This window comes from Rhipicephalus microplus, chromosome X (assembly GCF_043290135.1).
Source record: "Rhipicephalus microplus isolate Deutch F79 chromosome X, USDA_Rmic, whole genome shotgun sequence".
Lineage (NCBI taxonomy): Eukaryota > Metazoa > Arthropoda > Arachnida > Ixodida > Ixodidae > Rhipicephalus > Rhipicephalus microplus.
In genome coordinates, this window is record NC_134710.1 from 48,892,260 (window position 1) to 48,903,922 (window position 11,663).

General features: G+C 40.1%; 1 long non-coding RNA gene across 1 annotated transcript; it reads right to left on the minus strand.

Annotated features, from left to right (window-relative positions):
- Nucleotides 1–948: 948 nt before the first annotated feature.
- On the minus strand, nt 949–7,346 carry LOC142775160 (uncharacterized). The gene is made up of 3 exons (XR_012886668.1): nt 7,171–7,346; nt 4,163–4,418; nt 949–1,594 (listed from the first exon to the last, which is right to left on the minus strand). It is a non-coding gene; the product is annotated as an uncharacterized LOC142775160 (long non-coding RNA).
- Nucleotides 7,347–11,663: the final 4,317 nt, after the last annotated feature.

The window sequence follows — 11,663 nt, forward strand, 5'->3', positions numbered from 1 at the left end:
CACCCTGAACACGTGCACCATGCACGCGGCCGGCCCTCCACAGAGTGCCTTCCGCAGGCGCTTATGAAACTAGCACTGAAACACAGTGACAGCTCTAGGTGAGACTTTTGCATCATCGTCTTTTAAAACACAGTGTCTCTGCAGTGAAGCTACTGGTAAGTTGGCTCCAGCGTTTTGCTTTCTATATGTGTAGGCAAATAGAGAATCCGGCACTGTTATCGAGAAGTGCTGCAATTGTGCCTTACCCTGTCCAAGTGCTGTTCCTCGTGTTTTCGTTTTTGGCTGCTCTGGATAGAACAAGCTGCACTTCTAAAGAACAGCGTCGAATTTTAGATAAGCTGGTACTGTTGCAAGAGCAAAGTTAGCTTCACCACAAAGGAAGTGTGATTTGGCAAAGCCGTTGTTCTCCAGCAGTCAACAAAGTGGAGGCCCACTTACAGCTGTCTGTACGTTTGTGTACTAGTTACCAAAGTGCCCTCGAGAAGCGCTCAGCAGAGTGCCGGATGCATGGTGCAATGTTCAAGGTGGAAGTAGACAATATGTAAATATATACCTTAAAGCAAGCTATATTGAATAAATATGTGTGTTTCAATAATCATGAAATTGATCCCAGAGTGCGTATATGGCCTGTGCTACCCATTTTTGGTCCAGAATGAATGTAATCTATTCAAGGCCCCTTGCTTCACACATGCATGCACAATTTATGGATGCTTGGTCACTATACAGACATGCATGCCTGCAAATTAAAATTCACAAGTTTCGAATACTGGTGATTATTTCAAATGTCATATACTCACTTTGAAAGACACACAGATAATATGCACTAAATACAGAACCTTACCACATTGCACTCTTTTAAATTATGTGTAGCAGACGTGTGCTTTTATGCATGTGAGAATGCAAGATATTAGGCCCCAACAAAAATTTATGACAAATAAATTAACATGATGCCAATAGTCATTATTTTATTGTACATAGCATACAACCGAAAAAGATTGACAATAGTAAACATGAGCTATGACCTTCTGCATCGATTGTAATGGTGAGATCTTTGTGAGTGAGGATCAATCTTCTGTTTTTTCAAATCTTTTTTCTTACGAGTAGACATCTTTTTTGTGACGAGACTTCTTTTTTAACTTTTAACATTCTTACTTCCCTCCTTGCATAGTAGGTAACAAATAAATTATTTAGAACAACAAAATATAAGTTAGAGGCACCAGCAGTCCAAAGGCGCTTATTGAGGGTGTTGCCAGTGCCCACAAAATTGAAAAAGAAAATAGATAGGAAAGTAGGTGTGTGGTAAAACATGTGGGCTTATATAACATGCTTTGGTCATCATGCTAAAAGCCTTGACTACAAACTTGCTCGAGGCTTATTTACAGCTCTCCCTTTATATATGTGTGTGTGTGTTTCTAAACTTGTGCGTTACAAAATCACAAATATTGGCAAAGTAATGAAAGTGGTGTTGGATTAATATAATGTGATCATTCAAACACTTGCACAATCCATCTTCAGCTGCCCAGGCGACTTTGGTTGCTTTTACAAAAGTGTGGTCAGGGCGCTCCTTCTCTACAGCACATCCGCACCCGGAAGCCTAAAATAAAGACAGAAGTAATCACTAAGAGTTTTAAAAGACACTGTCCAAGATACAATATGCTTTGTCATGCTGGAGTGTTCTTAGTTCTATGTGAGTAGAAGTCAGCATCAAAATTCGCTTTGTTTTCAATGGAAAACATGCTTGTTGGAGGTCCCCCAGGCAAAAAACTGTGTAAACAACTTGACAGTACCTGGGGGCCTACAGAGGGTAGTACGTACAACAGATTTCACATACAAAAACAAACAGCATAGTAGAAAGGAAATTTATACACAAGAAACATCTGAGCAATGATTCAGCATAATGCACGCGTGAAACATGAGTTAGGTTTGAGTAAAAAAGCTATTCATCAAGTATTTGCACACATCCGATTTGAACAAACCGAATAAGGCACTGAAGTTAATTAGGGTTTTTAAAGAATTGTAAAGTGCCAATAAGCAATATTCTAGTCTAGCTCTACAATAGTGTGTCATGTATGTAGTACTAGTATTTGCCTGTTAGGTATGCTGTAGTCATGAACATATTCAGTTTTCCTTATACCTAAAACTTAGTATGTTGCAGTCCAGCTGTTCATGTTCAATAAATAATTGTTTATGGTAGCATTTAGGTTACAAAATTGATGCTAAAAATTTGGCAGACCCCACATACTTGGGAATCGATGCTATGCGAAACACGCATAACATGTATTTTAATTTTTTTTATTGAGCGATCTTATGAAGTGGAGCTCAATATAAGTACAAATTCTCGCACACACATTAAACAGCCACATATGTTTCATTTGTTATGGGGAGATGTCACACCTTTGACAACATTAGCAGTTATTTGCTGTTTCGTAACGATGCCAACAGAAACATGGATATTAGCCACACTAGAAGTGGTAGGCTGGTATGAAGCACTGGTATTTGCGCTGGCACTCGCGACGATGGTAGCCCTCAACACTGCTACACAAATACTTCACAGGATGGTGCCTGACTACAATTGACTTTGACTCGACTTCACGGCTGCATCATAGGAGTGCACATGTAATAGTAATAAAATTTGATAGCCAGTACTGCAACGACAGTTGATGTTACACAAACATTCGAGACTATTTGGAAAGTATAACCGAGGCCGGGCATGGCTCTGTGGTAGAATACTTAATTACCAAGCAGAATACTAGGTTTTGGTTCCTGCTAGGACACTTGACTTTATTCTTTGCATTCATTTGGTCAATGCTGCCTATGTCAGCTTTTTAACATGATAGCGTTGAAGAGCTCGTGTCGCAGAAAACCCGCCGCCGGCGTCTGCCCCGTTGGTTGTGAGCGAAAAATTGTCTGTGCATCTGTGACCGAAAAATCAAGTTACCTAGTTTCCAGAAACTCAAAATTCCTACTTATGACCTAATGGAGGCGTGCTAATTGCTGCAAAACAAAACCCCCAAGTCGTACTACTAGACACTCAAGACAGGGCTTAACACACGGAAGTCCATTGACATCGGCCAAAAATCAACGTTAGATGTACAGCGCTGTTCCTTTTCCCCATTTCATGAACTACACAATGCCATGATAATTGGACCCTGGTATTTTCGGTGGGCTATATCGCAAAAAAAATACAAGGATTATGTCAAAAGAATGGCATCAAATTTTACCGGCATGTCATCGAAATAGAGACACAGGCTACTAGTCTTATTTATAATGCTAAGAGCATTTAAGGTAAAGGCATTAAAGATAGCTGGTGGCCTTTTTCACCATCTAGGTATCAATTTTTCACTATATAGGTATCAAAATTCTGCCATGTCAGTCATAGTTTACTGACACTGCAAGCTCAAGAAAAGTGTAGCTCTGAAGGCATCAACACAGCGTTTCGCCAGATCTTCTAAGAAGGCAGTCTTTAAAATTGCTAATGTTTTCAATTTTTTTTGCTATAAATTTCGTGCTTTGCATCCAAATGAACCTCCATCCAACTTGTTTTTTTGCATTCGTGCTCTCACTAACTGCTTACCTTGTCTTGTCAAGTGTTCGTTGACATAAATAGGACTACTTGATCTAAAAAGAAAGGCCACTGTAGACAGACGCAAGTTTTTTATCTTATCCAGAACATTTCATTCGTAACATCGTTCATAATGCACTACTATTTTTTTTTCAAACTAGGCTTGTTTGTTCCTACTCTGTCTGCAGTGTCAATATCATCACGAGTAATGGTTTTTCCATCATCGCCCAAAAATTTCGGACAGCGTCAAAAGAAAACCCTCATCTGAGACGCCTTTGATGTCAGATAGTTCAACCTTGAATACAGTGTAAATTTTTCAATTTTCATCTGAAGTTGCTTATTTTCACCTGGAAGTTTTTTGTGCCTGTTTCAAGGTGCGAGAGGCTCTTCATGCAAAGCCTTTATTTCTAAAGAGAGCGCGTTGACACTGTCACCACCTTCGTTCCACACTTCTTGAAGGACCAAAGTTCAGTACGAATTTTGTGCTTGAAATCCTCTGTTTACCATGACAAACAATTCACAGGAAGCATTAGTACTCTTGCTTGGCAGGAGTGCATGCAGTAATACTAACACAATTAAAGCAAGAAATAAGTGTCTCACCTGTGCAAAAATGATTTTGGCAAGCACTGTGAAGACCACACACACTGCTGCCAAACTGAGGAGAATATGGAGAGCACTTCATATAAGTAGGCAGCGTCCAGTAGCTTGGTGAGGCACAGCGCATAAGCAGGGTGAACAGAGCTGATGCTTGAAACAATGGTTTAGAGTTCGCTGGTGCTTGGTCTCCTTGACCTTGTCGGTAAATTTCCTTGAGCAGCCTCACTCAAATGAAATGACAGACCGTGCCGAAGAATTTCTGCACAAGTGCAAAAAAATTATTTTAGTGAGGTTTGTCTAGACTGCATGCGCTGCTTGCCGAATTGCAGTGAATGGCTAGAAACGCATGGCCAACATATATTTAGTGGCACGCAACTGAGAAATACAAAAAGGGCATGCTGCAGTATAAATACAACGAAAAACATGCTGCTGCAGAGCTTTTCATGTCGATGTCATACATGTAAATTTTCATTCACCTTTATAGCTCACTCAAGCACGAAGATAAAGTTAGAACTTTTAGATGAAGACACCCCCTTTTAGCTGTATCGACTGCACGTAATTAAGAGATAAGCATGCGTGAGTAATGCTATTGCCTGCAATCAATAAATTCTGTTCTTGAAGCTGACCAAATATATGCACGAGCGCATCCATAGAGGCACATTTGCATTTCTGTAGTTATGATACCCATGTGATGTGTTTCTTAAGTAAATGCCATGCAATATGCACCATATGAATATTTTATTCCGTAAAATTGCAATACCACTGCATATACATGTCCGTATGCGCATATGCATCCACTGCAGATAAAGCATAAAATTAAAGCAATACTGACACATGAATTTTTTACCAAGGTAGTGGAGGGCTCCAGAAATTTCGACCACCTGGGGTTCTTTAACGTGCACACAAATCTGAGAACACAGGCCTACAGCATTTTCACCTTTATCGAAAAAGCAGCCAGCCAGGCCGGAATATCATCCTGCGACCTTCGGGTTAGAAACCGAGTACCTTAGCGACTAGACCACTGCGACAGGACTTCAATCTCCCTGTTCCCCCGTGTAGGGTGATAGACCGTCTTTGCTGGTCTGGCTAACCTCCCTGTCTTTCCTTCTCTACCATTTATTCTCATGAGTTCAACGAATGAAGCTTCCTTCAAACGGCTAACATTCGGACGTTTATAATTTGCCTGAAATTGAGTTCACTAAATGAATATTGTGTGCTGCTTCATAGTGATCATTGATCTAAATTGTTCTGGTTGACTAAAAAGGCACTACTCCTCACTTCTAATCAAACAGCACAAGCTGTCTAATGACCATAGGGGAGGAAAAGTGGAAACGCTAAGACAAAACATCAATCTTGAACCCCATGCCATCACAATGAAGCAGGCAAGCTTCTGCAATATTGACCGGCAACCAGGATCTCAGACACTGCAGATAGCTACATAACGTAATGGTTTCCCAACATGACGTAAAGGCAGCAGAATCACATATTGCCTAACCTGCTTCATCATGATAACGATGAGGCTATAACGTTATTGGCCTCTGTATGCTAATAACAAATTAGCTTGCATATCATGTGACATTAACATTCAATATGACGTCATGAATCTTGCATCCTACCATGTGGTCTAAGTACCAACAAGGCGGTTTTGGTGACGTTGGTGCAAGGCAATAAACAACAATCACTTGGTGAACATCAATTTTGATATTATTCAATTGGTCTGATGCGTACATCCTCAAAAAAGGGCAGTTTAGATTTGTTCATTCTTAGATAAATACAATGTCTAAGTTTGCATGTCAGCAACAACATATGCATGCATTTGGCACGCATACTGTGATGTATAACCTTATTGTGTTTTGAGCAATAAATTAGGCATTCATACACTGCACATATCACAGGTCACTTGTAAATCTGCAGCGAGGTCATAAAGAATTTATTATATCAGATAAAGCGTTACACTTATATTCTAAAGTGTCATTGGAAGTTTTGGTAGAACTTAGTTTTAGAATGTTTGTAGACGTATAGGTATTCGGCAAAGTTTTAACTCCAAAGCGGGCTGCAGCGCCCACAATTCTTTTACAAACCAGAAGAATGCAATGATATGTGAGCAGGGGGGAACAAGCAGTACCACCAAAATTGCACTCGAACGAGTGAACTACTGCTGAACCTAGCGCTTGCACAGCTAAGGTACGGCTATTCGGCCACTCATAGAGAAAATGTATTGACCCAGGCGTAATTGCACGCTTTGAGAACCGCACCTACAGCTTGCTGTGTCAAGCTTACGCACACTTAATTAAGCTGAATATCATGGTAATTTATTATGATACGTGCCCGGTGGATGCAAACACATTTGGTCACACAGGAAAACACATCTACCTTATAGTAGTCACACACACTTAATGATCATGTAGCTGTTGAAAAGAGGACGCGTAACATATAAAACTTTCTTCATATACTTCTTTGGCACAGAAAACGAACAAGGCCGCGTAAATACCAACGCGGGCACCACGTTATTCTTCTCCATTCTTCTAAACTAAATACGCAAAGATCTAATTGAACGCGAATCACCGGAATACTCCAACGCACGCGACACACAGACGACGTTTACGGCTTCCATGCGCAGTCCCCGAACGGCGTCCGACGGCATTGCAAAAATATAGTGATTCACAGCGTGAAGAGCATCGCCCGCCGACTCACAGCATCACAGCGCACATTGCTTTAACCTCCTTCCCCACAGAAAAAATTCATCCGCGCGTAACGTCCCTGAGCTTAGACTTGAGCCTAATGATAAATCAGACACGCCAGCAGGCTCGCTACGTTAATAAAAACTCACTTATCGTCTACCAGCTAGAAAAACCTTAGTTCACAACGTTATTATACTATAGAGCTTTCGGTGTTAACCGCGGGAGGAGCCGAGGACGCGAGCGGAAGCATAAAACAGCCTGGATCGGGCACGCCGCGGCCTGGCCGGAGAAGCAAAAAACAAAGCGTCGATAGCAGAAACATCCACCTACCTTTTTAGTTTGGCGAGCGCTCGACGGTACAAAGCAGCCGGTCCTCTCTTGAGTATAGTGCATCTTCGTAACAAGCAGCACCGACAGAACACGAAAGACAGCGCAAGCACACTTTGAACAACATAAAAAATCGACTTTAAACGCTCGGCACACGGCCGTAGCGGCCTCTAGGAAGATACCGCCATTTCTGTCCTGCTGACGCCACCGATCCGCATTTGCGCACATAATTTTTTATAAGATAAGTAAATAAATTTTTTCTGCCTAAATTTTAAGTAAAAAATAGTGAAGATAGAAGATACGCTAGTGCGTATTGCAAAAAATATTTTTTACCTTTGAAAATGACAAAATCACATAACGCGTATTTGCGCGAAATTTGAAATGTGAAAAAGCGCGCGTAATTTGAAACGTTTGCTTGCTTGTGTATTTCTTATACCGATACCTTGTTAACATCTGTACATTGGTTGAGTGGTTAAGCTGGCTGTTAAAAACAGTGTCAAAGCGGTTGTATATTAGTACAAAGTACAGGCAGCAAGCAAAATTTGTCACATCAAAATTAGCGCATTAGTTGGCAAACAATATTTTAGCGGTCTTTAGTGAATTTTCTTTAGGAAAATGTTTTAGTCAAGGCTCATTTTAACTCGCTTTGAAGAATATTTCTATGAACAAAATCAAGAAAACGTTTCTTTAATGTTATAATATTAGAACGTCAAAGTCCATAGCCAGCCATAAAATTTGGTAACACGTGTCAACTGATACATTGTAAGGTTAAATATTTGTACAACACAAAAACTATTTTATCTACCACGGTCTTGTTGGTTTGTATTTCTTTGCATTAACAAATGTATGATTTATTTAAACTGTCATAAACGAAGCTTTGTTTTCAATGTTAGGCGCAAACGAGGCCGAGAGCTCTATATGTGTAAGTCACAATCCTGTTGTAGCTCAACAAGCTGCGTACTCCGCCATTGGCTAGTGAGCTTGTAGCGCATGACTTGGTCAGCGCCGGCCGTGAGGCGACGAGAAAAAGGCAGCAAGAATGCAAGAACCAGTGCAGAACTTACGTTCATCCGGGCACTATCGCTATTCAGGTATCAGTTACTGCGGTGGGGCTATTAATGAGACCATGGTGTCTAACCAGTAGACATCTAAAAACTGTTGGTTATGCTCTATGACCACGTTACTCACAAAGCTTTGTCGATGACTGTGCACCCTAATGGGTGCTCATCAGCACCCATTAGTTTTTGCACCCTTTTTGCGCCCTAGTTTCCACCCTTTTGATGTATTCACCCTTTAGGTTCCGCTTGTAGGGTGCTGAGACGCGAATAGGGTGCTCAAAGGGTGTGCTTAGGGTGTCGGCACCCTTTTTGACACCCTTAAGGGTCAGAATCGGTTTACTGTGTAGCCTGTTCGAAATCCTGCTTGTTCCTTTGGTTGATAGAATTCTAATGTTTTCTTTACTCTGTTAGCAATTACCTTTGTAAATAGCTTGTTTACTACAGAGAGCAAGCTGATCGGCCTGTAATTCTTCAAGTCCTTGTCATCTCCTTTCTTATGTATTAAGATGATGTTAGCGTTTTTCCTAGACTCTGGTACCCTTCCCGTCAGGAGACACATCGTAAACAGGGTGGCTAGTTTTTCTAACACAATCTGTCCTCCATCTTTCAGCAGATCCGATGTTACCTGATCCTCACTAGCAGCTTTGCTTCTTTGCATGCTCTCCAAAGCTTTTCTGACTTCTTCTATCATTACTGGTGGGGTGTCATCTGGGTTACTGCTAGTTCTTATAGTATTAAGGTCGTGGTTGTCTCGGCTACTGTACAGATCTCTGTAAAACCCCTCCGCTATTTTAACTATCCTATCCATATTGGTAGTTATTTTGCCCTCTTTGTCCCTTAGTGCATACATCCGACTTTAGCCTATCCCAAGTTTCCTGTTCACTGCTTTGACGCTTCCTCCGTTTTTCAGAGCGTGTTCAATTCTCTCCATGTTATACCTTCTTACATCGCATACTTTACGTCAATTAAAACTCTGCTGTGCCCTATTCCATGCCATTTCAGCTCACCAAACACTTGGTATGTTCTTCATGCAAAACACATATAATTGCTAACGTGGTTGCTTTGGCGAGTTGGTACGACATGATTCACATAAAAAACAGCGCCAAAAACGAGAGACAAGAAAAAGAAGGAGACAGACAAGTTCAGTGCCGCTGTCTGTCTCCTTCTTTTTTTTGTCTCTCGTTTTTGGCGCTGTTTTTTATGTGAAACATATAATTGTCCGTGATACCACCAAAATAAGACATTGTTGTCGAACATGCCTTCTTAACATTAGTTCGATAAACCATGCGTCGTTAAAGAATAATTTTTATTGGTTTAACAGCATCGACACTGAATGTTACACTTTCGCTCAGTTTTGTTTATTGTTGCAATTGTGTTGCGCTTGTTTTAGTCCGTTGCTATCTTATAATATTCCTGTCTCGTTGCGCTACTCGCAATGGCTTTTATGTCTAAATACAAAATTGGTCAATCAACAACTCTTTTTTAAATTGTTGCTTTCTTTCTTCTATTGCAGGAATGATCGCAGTTTCGGCCTTACCTGGTGCAGAAAAATGTATTGTCTCTGCGCTTCACTATGATGGAGAGCTTGTTTTTCAAGCGTACTTGCCATTTTCTGGAATAGCTTACCTTCTTGTGCCTCATTTCGAATACACTTGAAGAAGCACACAGAGAATTGTTCACAGAGCATGCATTATTCAACTGTTATATAAACAGCTGCGTTTTGAAGTCTTGACGTGAATTAAAACAATTATTTGTGACTATTTTGCCCTGCTGTTGCTTTTTTCACAAAAGTACTTCTCTCTTGGTACTATTTTGATAAGTTTGATTGCAGTTAATAACGTTTTCATTGACCTTACCTTTGCCTTAAGAGAGGTGGCAGGGTATTTAAACCAACACATATGTGTTGTATGAATGCCGACTTTGCGTGATTTTTTATGGAGTCATGGCTCTTGAATACTCTACTGGTTTTGTGACGGGGCGCAGATAGGTCATTGACTTCTGCATATATTTTTAGTATGCTGTGCTTTGCAAACCAGTGGAAGAAAGCTCAATGCGGAATTTTACTAAATGTAACAGGTTGATTGGTGTTACATTCAGTGCAGCATTGATTTTTCACCCACCATGATCTCTGTAATTGACACCATAATAAATACACTATAATACATAGTTATTGTCCACAAAGTTTTTTTCTAGCCTTATTGTCAATTGAATTGCCGTTGTTTCTAACAAAAAAAGTTCCTCTATAACATTCCCAATTTGGTAATTTGCATTGAATTAGGACATTATAACTGGGTCTTGACATGCCAAGTCAACCAGTGTTTTTCAGACCACCACAAATAATGCCAAAAAACTTTATCATTTCTCAAAGAACTCGTCTTGGTTGTTTATTTTGATTGCCCAAAATATTCGTGCCTACTTAAGTCTTTTGTAATGTGCCGACTGAGCTAGACGGTGTCAAAAACCATTTTTTAATAAAATGTTTTGTAATTCACTTGGTCAAATTGTACTTGTAGGAAGGCAATGAAGCAATGTAACTGTAAAAATTATGACTAATTTGTGTATATCAATTTGCCGAGGGCTTCTCACTTCAGCAAAACTGAATAGTTGCAGAGTTCAGTTTTTTGTTCAGGAAACATGGCAAGCTCGAAGGGCACAAATATATTATGTGCCGCTGGCCTGTATGACATTATATAGAATAAAAATAATTTAGGCGCTGAAAGTATAGCAGATCATCTTACAAAAAATGGCAATCTTCCCTTTTTTGGGGGGTAAAAGCTCTGTAGTCAGCGTCTAAAGTTGCCTTGTTGCTTGGGCAAAAATATGCATGATATCTCACTTAAAAGCATTATGTATTAGCTGAAAATAGGTGCAGTTAATAGATAGTTTTATTTTTTAAATAAAGAGCATTTTTTTTCAAATGTAATGTTTATTGCAGCTTTTGACCTACGTAACCCTGCAGCATGATGCACTTGCAAGTACAATCTTCAGCCCAAGCCCACCGATAAACATGTTGAAAGCAATCTTGGTGCCATTCATAAAGCAACCGTAAGGAAAATGGAATAATCATCTGTGTTGTACTGCCAACACCGATGCACTACAAGTAATGTAGCTAGAGTGTAGCATAGCAAAATTATTTTTTGTGTGGGGTTGTGTGAAGCGAAAAAGTGTCAGGCAAACATTATATACATTCGTGTGTGCATTTGTGTCTGTAGAGGTATATATGCTTATGAATAACTGAAGCTGAAATATATCTGAACAGCAAGGGGGGAGGGAGTGGGGGGAATAGAGCACCTCTTTCACTCTCTTTGGCAGTGATGACACAGAGATGAGCTATCAAGCTGTTAAAAAATCATACAATACGCAATAACACTGCCTTATCCTCAACACAAGCGAGAGAAGACAGTAATGTAGCCTCCAATTTCTTAATATAAACCTCTT